At 40.8% G+C, this 22,194-nt stretch overlaps 1 protein-coding gene across 3 annotated transcripts in view; it reads right to left on the bottom strand.

Annotated features, from left to right (window-relative positions):
- The window catches only part of PLEKHA7 (pleckstrin homology domain containing A7), a 142,277-nt gene that overhangs the window by 119,420 nt on the left and 663 nt on the right, over window positions 1–22,194 (bottom strand). The gene's annotated exons all lie outside the window — the stretch shown is intronic.

Here is a 22,194-nt window from a genome sequence, read left to right as displayed (position 1 = left end):
GCTTTCACACTTATGAGTATTTCATTTTAATCTTACATTGGTTTTATCTACTTGGAACTATTATAGTTTCCCTGTAACTGATGTGACAGGTGTAGAAAGCTAAGCCGAGGTAAGAGGTATTTAAGAAAATGAATGTAAAAAGTAACCATTTGAAGTAATTAATTAGGTAACTATATAAAGCAGCCCTTCCAGGACAATTGCTAAATCTTAAGGAGTGCCATCTATTGGGAGTCCTAAATCTCTAAGACGTGCTACTTAACGCTCATTTGCCATGCAGTTCCACTGAATGTGTAATCTTCTACAGGGCTTGCGTCCAACAAAGGTCCCAGTGCTACTGAAAGGCACAGTCCCACCTCCTACATTCTCAACACTGCCTCTGCGCCAGCACTGCAGCTTGTGCAGCCATGCAGTGAGGTGAAGAGCAAGTAATTCAGCTGGAACTCAGCTCTGATAGGATTTATCTTCCCTCTAGATCAAACAGGTGAGCTCAGTCATACAATAATCCAAAACTCACCAAAATCAGCAGGCCTAGGTTATACCTTTAACCACACGAGAGCATGGTGACACTGGAACATGTTGCCTAGGGAGGCTGTGGATGCCCCATCCCTGGAGGCATTCAAGGCCAGGCTGGATGTGGCTCTGGGCAGCCTGGTCTGCTGGTTGGCGACCCTGAACAGAGCAGGGGGTTGGAACTGGATGATCATTGTGGTCCTTTTCAACCCAGGCCATTCTATGATTCTATGATATACTATTCTTGTCCTTGGCTTCTATAATCTGAAGAAGTTTATTACCATCTTACTTCCGAAACAGGGATTGAAATACCCTCAATGCTTTATCATGGATCTGCTGATTTGAATCTCTCTTGTTCTTTGTCTTTCACTTAGGTACTCCTGCTGACAGCATTTTGCTAGGGCTTTCAAATCTGAAAGTTCACAACAGAGAAGCAAAACTAGGGTCTTTGTTGAATGGTTTAGTTGAATGCAGGCAGAATACATTTTACAGTCAAACCAAACACTGAAAAACAGCAAGATATCTGAATTAGCTGAGGAAGAAAACTTTGCTTAATCCCAGAGAATACCTTCATTAAATAATAATAATAATGCTACAACACAGGAGCAAATACTCATTTTGAAAGAATAGGAAGCTGCAAACACTGGCTAACAAGGGGATAATCTCTCCTCTGTACCTAACTCACCAAGCTCAAAAACTGACAAATACTAATATAAGGATTTCTGTTGAAAGAAAAGTTCCTTATCTCAAACAACTACAGAAGGCAAGTGACTTCTCCAGCCTGTATCTGTACTGGCTGCCTAAGTCAACAGTAAGCAACTGCATTAAGTTTCCAGGTAAGACATAGCATGGGCTTTACCTGTGATATCTCTGAACATCAACTGCTGAGCCAGTCATCCGCTGCATTTCACAGAGCTAAGAAAGGGAAGTGGGGAGAACAATGTATGCAATCAACTTCATATATCTGCCTTAAGACAGCTGAAATTGCCCCAGAAATGCCTTTCTTCTGCTGCCTACAAATGAATCCCAAAGCAACAGTCTCACGTGAAAACAGAGTGATTCTAAAACAGCCTCTGCAGATAAACTTGCACATGGCACATGAGATGCCAAAGGTAGAACCAAAACTGCAATTCTCATACAGTAAAGGTCAGCAATTAAGAAGCACATTAAAACTGATCCTACTTGATTTTTCACAAATGCTTTGCTTATTTTCCTAAAACTGCAGTAACATTAAAAAGCTCTTGAATTATTTGAGGCATCTGTATTTATGAAGCCTAGTATGAAAATACATCTGCAAGTATAGAAATTCGATAAGGGATAAAACAACCAATAAATTTGGCATTAATCTTCTCTATTTACATTTTTAATACAACAGCATTATCTGGCTTTCTAAACATGTATGTATGTATACTTGTAGTTTAAAAAAATAAATATATGTAGAAGTATTCCACCAAAGCTGTTTTTTTATTTTCAGACTGCAATGAAAGGTTATGCAAGCTAAAATACTAAATCCAAAATAATTCATTAAATCAATACTTACATGTTCTTCAGGCAAGATCAGTGCAGTTGAATACCCTCAAGTCACACAGAATTTGTTCTTACACACATACAACTACACAGCACACCCACTGACCACCTGGAAGTTTCCCTCATAAAACCTGTGAGGTTTTAACTATTTCTTTAAATAAGGTATATGACTTAAATAACTCATTAAGTCAATAGCTACACATAGTACTAGACAATGAAATTAAATATAGTCATATTTATATATTAAATGCTGCTGAGGAGGTGCTATGGCAGCATGTTTAGCAGACAGTTATACTGGGCAAGATGTTGGGACAGGAATGCAGCAATACTGAAGAAAGTAACTTTCTGATCACCCAGTAAGAGCCCTCAGGATCAGACTACTTTATGAATACCCAAGAACATTAAGGAAGGGGACACCATTAGAACCAATCTGGTTTGAAGCCAATTCCCCCAGTACATTTGTCTTTTATTCCACTTTTATTCATTATGGACTTTTACAAAAAATGGACTTTTACTGGAGCTATGCTGGCATTCACAGGACTTGCTACAACCTCCACATCCTAAAACCTTCACTCTTTCTCAAAATGCTTGTCTACATAAAAGTAAAATCCAGTTTTAACACATTTCCTGTGTCTGACAAAAATTCGACTGCAGTAGAAATGCACGTCAAGAGCCTAATAACAGATAAAATGAATCTGCAACATGCCCAATTCTTATGCAATTGTGAATACATTTGTTTTCAAGAAATTTATTTTTTCCCCACTCATTTGAGCAGCCCATTATTTGGCATTCTCCCATTATCTATCCCTTAAAACTTCACTTATGAATAGGCACAACCATCAGCACACTCAGCTTACTTGAAAGGATGTTGCTAAAAGCTCCTATAAAAGGAGAGGATGGAGACAGATTGCTGGTTTAGCTCAGAGAACATAGTTTCTGGAAAAAAAAAAAATAAAAGCAAAAGATAACAGAATAAAACCTTTACTTTTTTTCAGCATTTCATTCAAGTATGCTAATCTGCTAGCCTGCAAGTAAACATATGCTTCTTAACAGTTTTGCTCTACTTCCCACACAGTTTTTGCCTCCTATTTTTATACACATTCACCAGTACTCTCTATGCATGGGTAACTGGGTAGGAATGCCATCACAAAAGACAGCACACATATTCTGGCAAAGCCTTGTAGGCAAGGAGAACTCACTGGCTTTACAACACCAGCGAGGAGGGTGGTGGGATCTGAGATGTGTAACCTTGAAGGTCAACATCTTGGTTACAGACAACATATGAAGCTCTTTGATTGTCAGCCTTCACTTCCAGCTCAGGAGACGACCATTCCTGCAAACACTTTAGGAGAGCAATGGACACAGATCTGTATCTAAAGAATTAACATAAAGAAATGATATAAAACATCTATTACTCTACTGAGCAGCAATTTTCTACATGTTTACTTGTACCTGTAGTTTTAGTCAATACCTTTCTGACTTGCTGACAACTATTCCTCCATTACTAAGGCTGTCAGGGTTCTTGTCCAGGATGCTCCTGCGTGAGCCACCAAGTTCCAGCACTATCCAGCACTACCCAGTAGCAATCACATCACTGCTTACACATTTCTTCATTTCCTTTGCGTGGTTGCTGAATCCAACAGGACCTCCACAACGTTTTTCAGACGGTTACAAAATCAACTAACTGAATGGAACTTACAAGGCACATGTAATGAGGGTTAATTATATTCATGTGTTGCAATCGAATTTATGATCACACAGAATTTCAGCTCCAGTAGCAATTACGCAGAATTAATTATGCAGACCTAGCAGATCCTCGTGCGTAAAGAAATACACTGCAATGGTGGCAAGACATGATAAACACGTATGTCAGCAGCACCTTAACCTGTTCTAACCCATTTGCTTTGGAAGAATATCACCGCAACTATTTTCTTAACAGTGAATAGTTTACCAATTTGATAATTTAAGTATTCACACAAGCTCCATTCCAGCAAGATTCAAACTTGTGAATGTGACCTAGAATCTAAGTTCATTATTTAGCTCGAGAACAAAAGGGCTGAACAAACACCATAAGGCATGACACGCTTGAATATTAACTACTGAAGAAATTACCTATTCTCAAAAAAAGACACTTTTGAAGTCACTAGCTGAACTATCACTAAATAACATCTATATTCATTACCAACCCAGCCATCATTTGCTTGATTACAAAATACCATCGCATCATCACAATAACCATCAGAGAACCAAGCCTGTAAGTGCCACTGCCACTATCTACAACAGTATATATACCTCGGGCGTTGGCAGTGCAGGCATCTTGCTTCATGTCCAGTATAATAAATAGCATGGAGTTAGAGCTGAAAAAAATACATACATACATGTGCGAGTAACATTAAAAAAAAAAAAAAAAAGAGCAGCATTAACTTCATTATTCAACTAAATATTTGTAGAATAGACTTCTAAAGCAAGAAAAGTTTTGAAATATAAGCTGTTTTAATTTTCTATTATTGTTCAACTACTTCAGTAATTGCATGCCATTCAAGTATTGCATGCATTTTAAGGAATACATGCAAAAACATTTAGGTCAAGTCAAATGGATATTTCTTTCAAGTTATAAAGGTATTTCACCTTGCCTTCTCCTTGTCAAAACCCTGGAACACCTCATACAAAGGATTTTATTATAGTACAGTGCCCTTGGTAAGACACTGCACTCTGTACACTAACCAATTTTCTCTGCAGGAGAAAAATGGAGAGCAGCAGTACATGATATGTATATTCTAAAGCACCACAAGTAATACCAGGAGCAACATGGCCAAGTGAACATTGCCAAGGTTTGGCTCTGGCTTTAAACCACAAAACAGACAGCTTTATTCACAAAAGAGACATCCAGCAACACCATGTTGTTTAGTTTGGTAATAACTTTCCCTACAGAAAGTGACACAGTAATCACAGAAATAAAGAGTGGACTAGGATTTAGTCATTTACAGACCAGCAATCTGCTGACGAATCCCCAAACAGTGCCTTAAAAAAAGCTTGTGGCCAAACATTATATGTTCAGGAACAGTTGCTCTCACTCACATCCCTCCACCAGTTCCTTCCCTCTCCTGCATTAGTGACTGTGAAAAGTATCATTACTGAGACAGTATATAAACATACCATCCACTGTTATTAACAGTGCAGGAGTGTAAGAACCACGTATGACTTTGAACATTTCAAACAAGGTTTTTTACTGGTTACACATTGAGTTAGTAGAGTGTTATGAAAAATATTCAGTCTGTTAAGCACATTCTAATCAATAATGAATCTTAACCAAAGGTATTGTTTTCCAAAGCCAAAAGGCAGCACCAGAAATTAAACCTGATTACTTTGAGAAGCGCCATTCACAGTAGACTATGAACAAAAGTCATCATTGTCGTGTCAACAAGGCGGACTGCAAGCATTTCACATTGCAACAGGCCCTCTATTGTGCTATGCACCAGCTTTAGCAATTTGTAGTAACAATGAAGTTCTCATGGAACGTCCCTGGAATCTACTGCTTGGATGCTGGACAGGGCTCCACTGGAAAGACTTCCAGCAGCATCTCCCAGCAGCATCTCTGTAAGCCCTTACAACTCGAAGCACAACTTCCAAAACGGCACTTAATGTGTCTTGTTTTCTACAAATCTAATGCTTTTTGCCCCCTTGCACATATGGATACAAGTTCTGTACTGCTGTGCTGATGGAAATGAGCAATTTCTACACGTGCTTGTGTGGAAAGAGGGAGGGTATGCTTGTTTTTAAATGCAGCTAGCACAGCTTGTCATCATTCCCAGACTCTAGATTTAGAGCACAAAGGGTTTTGAAAAAGTGTTTTATTGGCTATACGAGATCCAAGGCATGCATGTGTCTACAGGCACATACATCTGTTGCATAGGTGTACAGCTCTGGATTTCTACCAGCTTTCCTGCAGTTTAGCACCAATTCATGTGAAGAGCAGCAGAGCTTTCATGAGTAATTCAAGCAAAGCCTCAATTAAAACTTTCAAAACAATAATTACTTGGTGCCAATTATGACAGTACCTCTTCTGCAAACACGGTTTATGAATCCACACAGGGCTAACCACAGACAGCAGAAGCTTAGCCTTAACTCATGTTTTTCCAGTTTCTTTCAAGTCGCATACAAACCCAAATCTCCAGTGCTTTTTACACTCTGGATTGTTGTCCCAACACTGAAAGGAAGAGAGCTTTAGTTTGGAGCTAGTTATGTTTGCACTTGTATGCAGAACCAAGCTAAACAGCTCTAGAACTGGGTGTTAATACAGGCTTACTAACAGCTAAAACATTGCTCTTAAGGAGAAAACAAAATAAGCTACCAGCACATGCACTTTCTCATTCCAACGAGATTAAAATTCCACAGCAGCCTCAAAATGAAACTGTTAGAAGACACAGAAGCACTGCAGAACCCAGCTGAAAAATCTGTCAGGCAGGATATACTTTCATAGAATCGTAGAATCAATTTCTTCCAGCACGTATTCAGTTTCCTTTTTTTTTTTTGAAGCACATACATTGCAAGTGTATTCACATACAATAAAGAAAATAAAGCCAATAAGGTAAGTTTTCTTTTGAAGGGAAAAGAAAGCAGTGAAATAATATGAATGATCTTTTGCAAGCAAACTACAAAGATAAACACACCACGTACGAAGGCACATACTTCTCAGGAAAAATACACAGCTCAATAAAAAAGAAATCCCAATAGAGAACTAGCAGAAGAACTGTAGAGAACATTGGCAGAAGAATGAATGCTTTTCATGATGAATCACTGCGTGTCTAACCAAACAGAATTATTAAAAATTAGCATTCATGTTATTCAACTGATGTAAGAAAATCATTAGTGCCACTGTACCCTTCCACAAGTATTCAGAAAGCTTCAGCCATCCTTTGAATAACCATGCAGATGTGCTGCAGAACTGAACAACAAAACAGAAGCGTCTGTTTTCCTGATGCAAACTACTGACCTTTAAAGGAATGATTTAATAACAAATTTCAATTACAAGTCTGTTTATTTTAGAATGTTAACTACAGCAAAAAATGCCAAGTGACTGATGGCTAAAAAGGTATTCCATACCTTAATTTTTTGAAAAGAGAGACCCAATACTTTTTTCTAATCTGGAAAATACTTCAATGCTTTGAGATCAATAATATGGGTTTGTTATTAAAGAAATAAGGTGGGTTTTTTGTTTGTTTCTTGTTGGTTTTTTACTTTATGTGTGAATTTAGTTGTGCAAAAGGTATGTTAGACAATCATCCATGCTTCGCTACGGAGAGAATTTTTGCTTCAACTTTTCAAATTTTTTAAGTTGTTTGTGTAGCATTGGCAAATGCCTTCCCACCAATCTCAGAGCATGAGGAATGGTTTACATGGCTTCAATCTCCCCATTTGGAATAAGCAAACACACCAAATCCTACCGCAATTATGCTCAGCGTTCAGCGAGATTGGAAAGCCCCTGAAGATTAGTAGAGCTGGCGTAACAAATCCAACCTGCCAGAACAATTCATCTGGCTTCTGCGCTCCTCCCTGTTGCCATATTTCCGAGGGATGCTCAAAACCAGAGGTATTTCAAGTTGGATAAACTCTCCTGGCATTCTGCTCCTGCGTTCTTTTTTTATGAGTGGAGAGGTCCCTCATCATGTAACGGTGAGACCTGGGAATGAAGGTGAACAACTGAAGAGCCTCAGCGTGCCCTCTGAGCTGCCAAGAGCCCATACTGCTCTTGTAGGCCTTGCACCTGATTAAGTGAAGGCACACAGGCATCAAGGGGAAGGAGCAATACGTACAGGGCTGTAAGACTTCCTACAAAGAATGAGCACCTCCAAATTAAATGGTGAGCCTAATTTACTAGGCACAGTGTACAGCTCCAATTATTTCTTCCACTTACTATCTTGCTGATTAACAGTGATAAAGTGCAAACTCTACAAAATGCCTGCACGGTTGTATCTTGCATTAGGTGCAGTACTTTAGACTGCAGTGCTTATAGTGCTTGCAGTTACATTTCCTCCCTTTTTATCAGTCTTCCATATGACAGAACAAATGGATACACTATTCTTATCAGCCAGCTGAACCACACAACTAAAAAGTTTCTGGTTCCAGCAACATACTCTTGCCCTGCCTGATTTAATTCTTCTCATCACTACCAGGTGGATCATTGATTGAAACCTCACCAGGTGCAGAAATCAGGTAACACTCTACTTTGAATTCTCAGACATCCAACAATTCCAGGTTAACTATGAAAACAGAGCTGTCAAACTATTCCTTTTTAAGTTATGAAACTAAGGAGTTTAGAGAAAAGAAACATCACTTCAGTCTTTTTTCCCCAAGAAGGATTCATCCACAGGCACGCATGCCAAAGCCATCTATGCCCCAGCAGTAGCAGAACCAGCACCAGGAATGCCCTCTTGTGGCACAGCTGAAGCCTGCAGAGCCCCAGTTTCCTCAACTGCAATTAACATAAGAAAGTATTTCTCAGGGCTTGCTTTGAAACTGAGATACGAAGGAATACAAGAAATGGGACCAAAACTGCAGATGCTGTCCAAAGTCTGAAGAAATGTTTGAACTTCATCTCTCTTCATTGCTTGCTTTCTTCTTTGAGTGTTACTGTAAGTAGTGGGAACCTTTGGTCCTTCTTGTAAATCTGTGGGTAATCAAATTCCTGGGAAAGCTGTTCCAGGAACCGAACAGGAGTGTCTGTTACTGTGACACTCCTGAGAGAGGACTCTTCCTGCCTCTTAAAGAGCATGCGTAAAAGCAGTTTCGCTGCTCAAGAATCTGTGCATTTTGACACCTCAAACAATGGGAAATGTCTTGCAAGCCTGCCTCCTCATCCCCACAGGCCCTGCTGATTCTCAGTGGTGCACCACTGAAGCCAGAGGAACAACCAATAAACAGCACAGCCATGTGTTTCCCCACAGAGCTAAGCTAACGCACTACATATTTTTCTGTTCAAGAAGCGTGACTGCGAAGGTCTCCGTTCCATTATGTGAATGCAGCATCCTTTGCACAGGTTTTATTTCTGCAGCTTTTTAACTCTCCATCTGCCAAAACGCCATTAGCACAGCGGTTCACATGCAAGCAAACAGAGGGGCAGCAGGAGAGCCTTCCAGGCACAGCCAGGTCCCAGCAGGCCGATGCTCGGCAAGGGGGGGCCTTCGCCCCGCACTCACAATGCAGCACAGTGGCGGGCGCATTCCTGAGCCCATCGCTCTTGGTTGCATTTTCCCAAGCCATGGGGATTCAGACCGGCTGGCGGCACGCCAGATTATTCAGCAGCAGAGTCACCGGCTACTTGTTTCCATCGCCCTGCCACAAAAGGTGTTACTCCACTTTTTCAGAACACAGTTCAAGTTTGTAAGCACAGGAATACCGGGTTTCAGCTCACAGTTGCTTTGCAGCTGCCCAAGCCGTGCTCCCGTTTCCCTACAGCTTGCTGCAAGGAACAGGCAGCTCAGAGAGCATTAAGCCTGATAGGAAAAAGTATTTGGTTCTAAGAGGAAGTGATCCAATCAATATTTTCACCTCTGTGGAATAATTAATGACCGGCAAAGAAAAATACTTCACTCCTTCACAGCCTATGATCAGCCCTCAATCAAAGCCTCAAAATCTCTAGTGGAACATTCAACCTCAGAAAAAGAACAAAACACTCTGATGATGTGCATGTCTGACACTTCTGTTTTCATAGAGAAACTATCCATGCTTGGGGTATAAAAAGGCATTTTCCAAGTTTCAAGTTAAGAGAGAAATTTGTTAGGAACACTTGTTATCAAGCAATGCATATTTAAATGAAGTTATTGCTTAAGCTTTAGTGAAAATACCACATCACTTCATGAGTGAGAGCACAGACAAAGTTAAAAATCATTTTTTGGACAGGTTTCACTGAGCAGTTTGTGTGCAGGTGCAACACAAGCCTTCCTGCAAAGGACTTCCCCATGTCCTTTGATTTCACGGCACTCTAGGATCCCCTCCCGCCCCAAACTGCAGAGCAACCACAGAAACACATTGCTGACACTGAACATACAAGCAGGCTCTATGGACAAAGCTCACTGACCACACTGCAGAGCTCCTTGGAGAATTCAGAGCTACACAGCAGAAGGGTCAGGCTGCTCCCCAGCCCAGCACAATCATGTGGGAAACCAGAGGGACCTGAGCTATCCCTATCACTCTGCTTACACAGCATTTACAGTAAAGATTCTCAAAGCAGAGAAAATCGGGAGTCATTAAGCTGAGATTTTCTAGGTGTAAACAGTTCAACAGCTCTTTTCTCTCCACGATCAATGAATTTTTTCACTCCACTTGAAATCAGTAGATCAATAGCCCCCTGCAGAGTTATCCTTCCCTGTCTATTTACTACACTGCAATCTTACTACCTAAAAGGAAACATTAACAATCAGACTGAGTAAAGCCAGCCCATAAGAAAAAGAACAGAGACCTGACCAAGATGCCCACCTGCCAAAGTTGAGGTCTCCCACACAGCTTTACTTAACTTTCCTCCACTGCTTGGGGAACACAAGTACATGCACATACACCCTTAAAAATGGAGCAGTATAGGTTGGAGAAGAAGAGAAAAAGCAATCACCAAATTTCCTTATTACCTCAGAGTAGCTGTAATGTCACACCTCAGACACCAAGCAGTAGTGCAGCGACTTTGCAGGCTTCCTCTTCACCCAGCCCCCCTCAGGCACATGGTAACAACATTCTTGCCTCCATAACCCAGCCCGGACCACCAACTGAAGTGCTGTCCCTGGTGTCCGCAGCTTTCTGAGCCTGGCTGTCTTCTGCTCCTGGAAGGAAGTGCTCAGTTTCTGTACCCACCCATCTTGACTCACTCAGCAAGTCTCCTCTCCGGGGCACCGGTTCACCCATTCAGACAGAGAATACCGTTTCCCAACCCCTACAGGAAGTACCTCCTCATAATCCTTGAGCAGTTGAATGCTAAGAAGGTTTGTCTGTCATTTACAGTTTCACTTCAGTGTGTGCAAGTTTAAACAAATGGCATTGACTATTCAAGCCAGGAGTGTCCGTGTCTCAGCACTGCTGATGGAATGGGAACAGTTTCTCATCAGTAGCAGCATCCACATTGTGGCTAGAAGCAATTCTAGGTTTATGCAAGTACTGAGCTGTGTGCTGTAGGTCCCTTGCTTGTTTCCAGCTACTTTGAGCCATTAAGACCATACACGAGCTGTGACATTTAAGCCTCTTCAGCAGGCAGCATAAGGAGACACTTATGCTTACAACAAATCTTAATTTTTATTTTTAAATTATAAGTACCTACTAAGCAGTAGCCCGCTTTAGTGAGTTGGTCTGCCTTTTTTCCAGCACATGAGCACTTGCTTTCCACAACAGACCATCCCTAAAACTGTTTGTCTCCTACAGGTTTTTATTTTCCAAAGAAGCATTACTGAAAGACAAACCTGTTTTTCGTGCCCTATAGAAACTGGTTTTAACACCTTTGGGAAAGGCTGGGGGAAGGGACTATCAACCTAAGACCTAGAAAGCTTTTACAGACATTCCTCTCCTCTGGTATTTCAGATTAGGTACAAATGCCTTCCTCTAATTGTTGGAGTTGTTGAGGAAAAAGCATCCATCCTCACAATTAAATAGCTTCCATAAAAAGCTTCACCATAAGAGTTACCAGAGTCTGAGTTATCCAGTCAGTGATAAGAGTCTTTACCCCAGTCAGTGTTAAAGGTCCAGACATCAAAAAAAAAAAAAAATCAAAGGAAAATTAACAGGACATCTACAACTAAAAAGCTTACTGCAAATCTCTCTGACCTTTCAACAGCTGAAACAGCAAAAATATCGAGAAAGACTTAGAACTGCTCCTATTTTTTCAAAGCTTTTGATTAAGACACAACCTTTTTTCTCAGCATCCAGAAAAATACCCGAAGCAGAGCTATTTCCCTTACAGCCATCTGTCTCAGTGGGCAGCACGTTTGGTAGTGCTGTTCTAAGAAGATGGCAAGTGCTGACTTCTGAGAGGATTTACCAAGTATGAGACAGGAAGAAAAGCTCCTACTATACAAACCCTCACACTTTGTGCTGCTTGAGCTTTTTGAAGAATTTTTAGTGCTTTTCTTTTTGGAGGAGGAGGTGGTACCTGCATCATTATAAATGCATTTTAACATAGACTCATTCGAAAGCATCTAAACATCAACTGATTGGGTAGTGGGTATCATTTCTCTGTTTTAATCTTATCAGATTTTCATCTTCCTTAAAGAATGGTAGCCACTATAAATGCATTTGCTGTCCTACATACAATGACATGGGGGAAAAAAGAAAATGAAACACAACACTTTACAGTTTACTTACGTATTTAAAATTCTGGGTTTTGTGGTTAGTTGTTGGTGGGTTTTTTCCCCCTTTATAGCAAATGAAATGCAATGGCATGCTTTTAGGAGTTCATGTGCAATCCTGCACAAATTTCTCCTATATAAATCTATCGTACAGTATCAGAAACCACATTTTAAGAAGTTAACTTGCCCATAACATATGGGGAATAGGTAATTCTTGTACCTCTGAACTACTTTCCAGAGTTTGTTCAGTGCTTTAGTTTCCGGGCAGGCACAGTGAAAAGATTTCCTCTTCTTATTCAGCTATGTCAGAAGCTCAGAAGAACTACAGGAAAACACTTAAGTGCCTTTTTCTTATTTATGACCAGGTATTTATGACCAGGTAGGAACAGAAGCCCAAAATCAGCCCAAAATTGGAACGTAACACATCAAGATTTACTATTTACAATGATCTGAAGCACTTATTAAAAAGAAAAAAAAAAATCCATCACGACAATTAAAAATCTATTTCTTCACCTACTGATAAGACACATTTTATTTTAGCTCAATTCACAAATGAAATTCAACTGGGATCCACAAGTTTTCTGTGGATCAACAAAATTGATTTCAGACCTCTATTCCAGATCACCAAATCCATTTCTGGAAACACAGATCTAGCACAGAATGCCCACTGAAGGATTTCTTATTTCACACAAATGAGTCCATGTAAGTGAAACTATTTCAACTGTCAAGCTGGGTAAATTTCACAGACAGAAGTAGTTTTGCTCATGAAGATGGCAGTTCTGACTAATGCTACATTCTACCATCTCCACTTGATACAAAAAGTAATTTATTTGATTTTTAGACAGAAATTGTTTGTGTCTACCCTACAGGTAAATAAAAGCTTCCAGGAAAGCTGGTTGTTCTTACACACATCCATCCCTACAAGGCAGGACTGGATGTTTCCTAACCATTTATTTTGTATCTGATGAGCACAGCTGAACCTAAGGAAAGCCAGGACCCTATGGAACAGCAAGCATACTACTTTCAAATCAGCTGTAATCATATGGGCTCCACTAACACTGCTGTTCCACTCTAATTCTTCATATGGGCGCTTTTTGGAGATGGTAGCACTCAGAAGCCATACCTTCATAGCTGTGCTCACATCCCCAGAAGACAAGCCTTATATTGCAATTTAGTGTTCTCCCCGCAAGCTTTAGCAACCAAATGTAATGGAATATTGAGTTAACTGGCAAGGAGGCAGCTGAGCTGAATGAATAAAACCCAAAAGTGAGTAGTACAATAGAAGTACAATTTCTAATCTTTGCAGCAAACAGATTTCTATGCGACTGCAGAACCAGAATACTTTTAGGAGAATACTACATAATTTTGTTCAATTAATCCAACACAGAACCATGCTCCATTTACCTCTTCACTTACACGTCTTTACAGGATGCTGAAATTCACAAAGAGCAGCATTCTCTGCAGTCAGTTTCTCTAAATCAGTTTCACCCCAAACCATTAGGCAGACCTGACAACAGGTGGAAACGTGTTCATTATCAGTTACAGAGCTAAAGGTGAGATGAAAGGAGGAAAGGTTAATTCACCATTTACATTCTACAAATAGACAAGAACTGTCTGTGTTGAACTTCATTCCTAAACCAACTGCACTACCTACGTTTGGACCATCAGTTTACTCAGCTCATTAGCAGACCTCCTGATTGCGCTTCTTATCATGCAAATCTTTAAAAATTCATCAAGAATAAAATGTCTGACATTTTGTTTCTACAGGAAGCAAACAAATATTCACTTGCAGGCCATTATTTGTAAAAATAACTTCCTATTCCCACACAAAAAGCATAACGTACCTCATCATGATTACAGAAGCCACTCTGGAAATAGCTGCCAGACAGCCTAAACAAATTTAAGTCACATTTTCCTACACGGATAGAACTCTCTTCTGTACATCAATAATTCAAAAATCCTTGTAGCCTCATTCTAGACATGACTTAAGAACACAATCTGTGGCTGTTTCTGTGTAAGAGATTTCAGGCAGTGCTTTAACTAACCTCTGCATTCACAGCTCAGCTGTCTTCCAAACACGGCAATGCAGGAAGCGCATGCTGCTCATCACACATTCTCTGCATCCCCAAAGCCACTAACACTTGCAGCACTTCACACTTAGCAGAAAGGGAAGCTACCACCACAATACAAAACTTAGTATGATTTGTAAACCTGTTGGCAAGGACTCCCCTGCCATCAGTATGACAGCTCCCCCCCAACAGATAGTGGGTATCACCACTGACATTCAACTGCAATAAGAATCCATCAGCAAAATCTGAATTTTATGCCAAATAATCACATACTGAAGAAAATGCCACCCATGAAAATATACAGGAAATAAAAAAAAGTGACTGCTGTTTTCCTTCACTGTCAAACAGCACTGTCATACCCCTCGGTAATTCAGTCTTCTTATCCCCATTCTGTCGTTCCAATACTTTCTCAGACAACTCAGTATTCTCCAGGATACAGAAATGCAACTCTGCAGAAAGGCTTTGCTGGAGCTGTAGACACCCAGCTTCCCAAACAAGACAGTTTTAAGAGAAAGTAATAAACAGCCACTGACACTGAGGAACATCTGTTACTCTGATACTAGCACCTGATGAAATTAAGATTTATCACGTTGCATTTCAACTGGAAGGGCTAAATACAATGAAAAATGAATAAAAACAAATACACCAGAGCCTAACTTGGTGTCTGTAATCTATTTTTTTTTTTTTAATAGTTTTATACAGTGACTTCATATCTGAGAAGTTAAAAAGTTACTGTGGGCTTTCTGTTTGTGGGCTTGTTTTTTGTAAATGAGCTTCAGCTGTGACTCACTGCATGAGTAATTCCACGAGCAAAAGGAAGGGGCTGAGACTATTCACAACTGAATACTGAGCCAAGGCACACAGGCACTGAAGGAATAAATCTTATCGCTCTCTGAAAATATTTCAGGTATTCAAGTATGCCTGCGCTAGAAAAGAAAAGCACAGAAGTAGCACTTGAAGAACAGCATCTTCCAAAGACGTGCGAGGAAGGAAATAAAGACATTGCTCCCAGTCACTTGACAAAACCATTGTCTTAAATGGAAAACAAGCAGAAAAAATCTCACTTAAGAAATGGTGTGTCAGCAATAGAACCTCTTTTTACAATGTAAATAACTACTTTAAGAGTATGTGAAGTACCAGTTAAAAATAAATAAATAAAACCAGTTACATTTATAAGAGCTGATATCCTGAGAAAGCAACTATAAACAACGACTAGCTGATGATAGCTGTCATCTAAGAAAGAGGGGCTTTCGTTACTTTGCAGTTAATTGCAGTTAATTTTAATTCAGTCCAGGCAATGCAACGTGGTTTTGAACCAATGCATCCTCTGTGGAACAACTGCTTGCTGTCTAAACTCCCGCACAAACAGCTGGTGTAATGATGCCTGATCTTCAGAAAAATACACTGAAGAGATTAATGCTGCTTTACCAATCAGTGAATCACACCCATTAGTACAGTTCTGTCTGCTGATACGCTCTAACATTCCGAGCAGATCTACGTCGTTAAGTCCAATTTCTTCCTCTTTGATCCAAAGTAGGCACTGAACTCAGAGATTCATCTGCAGAACACACATTTCAAACGCCTAAAAATCAGCTTTTAAACATACCTATTAAAAAACAAAGAAACAGACACCTGCCATTGGCCTTTTGACCTCTGATTTACAGTGGCTGATAAACAAACAGTGCCTCCAGTTCTTCTCCATTCCATTGACACCAACATCTTAAGTCAATGAAAAGGAGTCATTCTTCCACCCAGAAAAAGGGGCAGAGAAACACCACCTACATGAAAGTTCCTGCTCCGCCATTTGGCTAATTTGAAAACAGCTGTGAAAATATGGCATTTTGAAACAAATACACAACTTGCAAAAAGCCATTAACTCTACATTTTTTCAGATGAAATGAAGTAGAAAGCTACGAGCAGCTTTGCTGCTTTGTCATATTTCACCACAAAAGGTCCTGGAAAAATCATCGGCATGTTTCAGTACTGATATTATTCACAGAAAGCTCAATACTCTGTTCTTAGTTTGGCCTCCAGGAAGAGAATAAAAACCATCATAATGCTTGACACAGCATCGTAAATTAAATTTAGTATTACTCCAATACTTCATTTGAGTGTATCCAAAACTCATTCACAACTATTTGGTTGAGGTTTTGTTGCTTTTTTTTTTTTTTTTTTTTTTTAAAGTACAGATAGAACCTTTAGAATACAGATAAGCAACAAGGAACATAAGGGCTTAAACCTCCAGGAAGAAATGCATGTTCCTGCTACTGATAGCACACTTTTCCACCTGTCCAGACAAGTCAGCGATGTTCTTGCCAAGCATACGTGGCACACAATCAAGAAAAGAAAAGAAAAAAAAAAAGGTTGGGAGCTTAACCAGATTATTCTTGGATTTTAACTTCTTTAATTAGCAATCTGCATTCAGATCAGTTCTGTTTCTAAGGACAGCAGTACCTCAGAGCAGACTTTTTTAAAATAGTCTAATACACTGCAGGAAAAGACAATTAAGCTACAAGCAGGATGAGGTTTTAGCTCCATCCTTTATTGTTAACCAAGCCAAGGGCATAACAATAAAAAAAATTTAAGAAGCACATCTAGGAGGCAAAGTCAAACTAAATTTGATTCAGCAGCAAATTTGAACATACAGCCATACTGGATAGTATCAGATATGATATTAGTAAATGTGACACTGCATTGTTGCTCCTTGCAAGGTTGCAGCAGTACGATACTAATGCAACATACTTCATCTGTAGCAAAGAAGTGTAAATATTTGAGATGATGGCCAACTTTGATCAGTCGAGAAATCAAAACTCATTTTAGAATAATCCATCTGTAGCAAACAGAAGGATTGGGAAACGCAGGGCACAGAAGCAGGGAGAAAAGCCTGCACCCAAGTACTTCACAGCACACACTTCTGCCTTTGCTGAAGCACTTGTTTAGTACAAGGCTGTTTAGTATTGCCAGGCTCATCTGGAAAATGTACTTCTTCACTTTCTCCATCATAAAATACAAAAACATCTTATATGAGATATTTGTCTGCAAATAAGTAATCCTTTAAACTATGCCCAGCTGCTGGAGAGTTCAATGCCTGCTGGCAGACTGAAGAAGCAACTTCCTTCAGCAAAATATGTCTTATTAAAATCAAGATTTTGCTGTACCAAATATTTTAAATTACATATATGTATATATTTGCAATAAACAAAACCAAATTAAGTGTTGAATAGATTATCTGTTTGCTCACCTGATGTGGCAGACATACCATACGCTTCTAGAAGCAGTGTAAAATGTAACACAGGGTTCAAAAAGCTATTTTTTAAAACTAGGGCTATACCTATATTACAATTGCGTATATTCCTCATCTTTACACTATAGCAAGACTTTCAGAACCACTGAAACGCCCCACTGCAATATACCTGATTCAGACATGTGGTCACACACACACACAATCTCAGAGAATGCAGAAGCACACCTTGCTCTGCAAGGAATGAGAATGAGGAATGAATGGCTGAAGTTTTTCTGACCGACTCATGTTAAAGATACAAGAAAGTGTACTGAAAGAAAGGTGCAAAGTGGATACCAGCAGCTCTGGAACCAAGTTTTACCCGTATTTCTGAGCTACAGACATAAGTCAGTTGTATAACCCGAAACAGAACAAAAGAATGTTCCTTTATTTACCAGAAGCACTCAACACTCAAACAGCATCTGAAGTTAATAGGAATTATGCTTTAAATATGTGTTACCCTCACTTCCCTCCTCAGGTAGTCAAAGTTCAGTTTTCCCAACAATTAAATGTGTATTTTGGAAGAAAGGCAATCAGGGGCTGACAAACCAAGCTAAATACCTTTTGGTGCAGCCACGCTTTAAAAACAAACAAAAACTGGCACCTCCCCCTATACACTCATACCTCCCCCCCACCAGGGAATGCACACAATGCTCCTCTTCACATACACCACAGAACCAAACCACACGTGGTATTCTCCCTGTGCAAAGTTCCCAGCCTGCTTATAGAGGGCACCCTGCACCAACCTCGCTCCCTCCCTTCTCTGAGAGCTACCAAGTACTTCTTTTGCTGTCTGCAATTTTTAGCAACCTTTGCCTGAGTACAAATCTATCAGCGTTTACTTGACTTTTTAATGAGTGATTTCTCATTTTAACCATCTACAAGGAGGAGATGTATGTGTTGCCCTAACTTGAATGAAACACAGCTGCTGTACCTACCCAGCACGCCCAATATTCCCAGTGCAGTTTTGCTCACCACTCAAAATTAATTAAAAAAGTCGTGTGCTCAAGCTGGAGATCCAAAGGGCAACAAGAGATGGAGAAACTGCTACAGACAGTACAGCTTACTTTATGTAGCTCTTCTTCTCCACACTGCCCAAATAGGCCACTTGTTGGCTAATAGACCGGCAAGGACAAGAAGGCAGGCAGGCAGGCTTGGCCCCAGGCCGACAGCTCCTTCCCGGCTCTCACCTCGCACCCGTGAGCCAGCAGATGCCGCTACAGACCGCCCGGTACTGCTGCCGAATTGCACGGCTTTTCTCCCCTCCTATCCCAACACAAAATCCAATTCCGGCATTTTTCTTCCACTTCTTAATTTCACACCTCCCATACGAATTACTTCGATGAAGCCCAGTCCCCGCAGCGGCAACGCTTTGTTCCAGCAGCGAATCGCAACCTGCAGGCTGCTGCACACAGACATCTAGCCAAAATACAGCCTTGACTACTGCTGTGGAACCACATTTCTTCCCCCAAAAGTTTCTCCAGGACACTTTAGAGCACGCGGTCCTTTCATTTAGCCAGAAACCATTCTCAGAGTCCCTAACAGCAGAGCAAATGGCTGGGGATCACCTACAGCCAGCAGCTGGCAAATCCAAGCTCCTGCATGGTTTTCAGCAGCACGGTATCTGCATATATGTTTGACAGAGCAGAATCCCAGCTACAAACACAGATTTCAGTTTGCTGCTCACCACTTCGGCGTTCTTCCCATTTTTGGTATTTCATAGGATGGCCTGGGTTAGAAGAGACCTCGAAATCATCCAGTTCCAACCCACCTACCACACACAGGGTTACCACCCACTAAATCAGACATAGATTTATATCCAAGTAATACATACCATGCTTTTTTCCTATATACAAGAGGGGGGAAAAAAGGCACTTCTGTGAGTTTTAAGAGCTACTCAAACAAGTGACCAAAATAGATATTATCCTGTGAAAAACTGATTTTGGAAATCCATCAACAAAAGGTCAACTTCAGCTATTTCAGTGCTGACAGCTGTTTGCCTATTCCTAACTTTACAACTTGAATGCAATACTACCTTTGTGACATGCAGTATTAATGTGGCATTTTCTCCTTCCCCAGAAAGCCTGCTGGCCAAGCCTACCAGCTCCTATCAGCTACCTGAAGCAAACCACAGCAAGTGTTGCAAGTGCTCATTCAATCCCGTATATGTTTAGCAACATTCTACCTGCAGTGACTCCAACACAAAGCACTTGCCCAAGGTACACAATGTATTTCATAAGCATTAGCAGAGAAAACAAAACAGGAGAGAGGTGAATGAGTAGTGCAAGCCATCATAGGCACTTGAAGCCGGAAAGTGAAATGCCTCCGATACTGTTAGGCAAAGAAACATTTGAACCTCTGACCAATCCTAAATCAGCATTCCTCTTAAAATGGATGAAAGGCTGGCAAGCCAAGTCAACCAACCACTTTTTGTTAGGAAATACTTGTTTTCCACACATTTTTGTCACTCAAAGAAAAGAGAAAATATGTCACAGGGGATGATACAGGTCTCACAGCTCAGAGGCAAAGGTGACCACATTGCAATCTCTCACAATTGATGTCTGTACTATCTGAGTCGAACTAATGATGTTATGCCTCTTTCTGATTAACAGTAACAAAGATGCTGAGGTTTTGTATACATGGAAAGACACTTTAAACCATACAAGTTACCCTATTCTTCTCCTTGGGGCAAGCTATCTAAGTTGCAAATAAGCTGCAAAAGCGAGATTTTATCTAAACCACCAAGTGGAGACCCCAAAAGATCAGTTTCTACATCATTTATTTAGTGGTTCTAGGATAAAAGGCAGGACTACACTAGTAGGATTTGCTGCTATCAAGAAAACTTGAAAAATAATCAGTACAGAGAAAATCACTCAGAAAGATCTGGATGTGCAGAAGTGGGAAGAACCAGAATGCAGCCTCTTACATGACTTCCTTGTGCAAACTACAGTACTAAAAGTTAAAGCAGCAAAGGAAAATAAAGATCAGGATGCATCAGTCAATTGGCAGCACTCACACACGCTGTCAGCGTAGGTGTCTTTCCCAAAAAGGCAAACAAGTTCTAATGCAGAAAGCAGAGAAGTTTCTAAAGCCAGAAAGCCAAAAAGTCCATAAAGCACTTTTGCAACAAAGATGACTGACTTCATGTTTCAAAAACTGCAGAGAAGTGCTTAGCAACTTTTGTTTTACTATATGCTTCTTCAGGACTGCCCACAGTACTGGCAAAAAGAATAAAGACATGGAAGTAAATAGACATCAAACATTACTTTTAAAATTCAAAGACAGCTCACATCCAACACTCAGCCTAACATTTTGATTGCTGCCATTCTAAAAATTAAGTTATGTAAGTGGAGTTGGCCAACATATTTAAATATTTGACACCACGTCCCACACAAAATTAATTAAATTACAACTAATATAAGACCTAGAAGAGAGAGAAAGAAGTAAATCAAAGAGGAGACTACAACAGCTCACATTTAAAGTGAAAATTACGGCAAGAGAGAAAGGCAGCTCACAGCATTCCTCCCAGCCCCATTCAATAAATTAGTAATTAAGGAGCAAGAACTGAGTGCATGCTCATGAAACGTCTGCGGATGACACCCAACTGCAAACTATCACCAGTTAAAAAAGGCAGCTAATGAAGAACTCATGCTTTCTGTGAACTGGAGTGCTATTAAACGGAACAGGACGAGATGTGAAATCATGCACTAAGGGACCAGCAGCCTTTCTGTTCTGTAAGCTGAGAACTCGTCACGTGGGAGCAACACAGGAGCGACGAACAGAGCAGTGAGCTATGGAAATCCCTGCCAAAGGACGCTGGACTTCATGTGAGCAAAAGAGGGGCTGAGCATGCTCATGGGAAAAAGAGGAAAGCAGAGAAAATCCACGTGGCTCCAGGGCCTCTGAGAGGAGCAGTGTGCAGAGAAGCATCACTGCTGCAAAAGATGCTACATCAGGTGAATCTGAAGTGGACAGGAAAATGTTCGGCTGCACCAAAACTGCTGTTGCTCTCTCATAGAAGTTCTTCAAAGGATGGCCAAGTTAATCAGACTGCTGTGTAAAACACGCACTCCCTTCAGTAATAAACGCTTCATTTTCTGAAGCAACTCCACCTCAAGCTGAAAAACACTATTAACACCAGTTAGGACAACACATTGTGCAGAAGCGGGTCAGAAACCAAAAAGTTTTCTGGCCGTCGGACACAAAAAGCCTTCCACACAAAGCAGCTGGGACCAAAGCGCAGCTGGGGCTCTGCGTCAGCCATACAGGCACGGGGGGGGCTCTTCAGCGCGAGCCACATCGGAGCACAGCCGCGCGCGCCGCTCCCGCCGCACCGGGCGCTGAGTTGGCGCTCACACGGCGCCGAGCCCCGCGCTGCCGCCCCTCACACAAGCGGCGCCCTCAGGCCGGACCGATGCCGCCGCCGTCGCCGCCCTCCCCGCGCCCACACACGCAGCGTCCACACAGCCGGCGCGGGGCCGGGGAG

Source organism: Lagopus leucura, unplaced genomic scaffold (assembly GCF_019238085.1).
Source record: "Lagopus leucura isolate 7727_CA_CO unplaced genomic scaffold, USGS_WTPT01 Super-Scaffold_100033, whole genome shotgun sequence".
NCBI classification, from domain to species: domain Eukaryota; kingdom Metazoa; phylum Chordata; class Aves; order Galliformes; family Phasianidae; genus Lagopus; species Lagopus leucura.
Note: the sequence above shows the minus strand (reverse complement) of the source record. Positions and strands in the feature narration are given on the sequence as shown.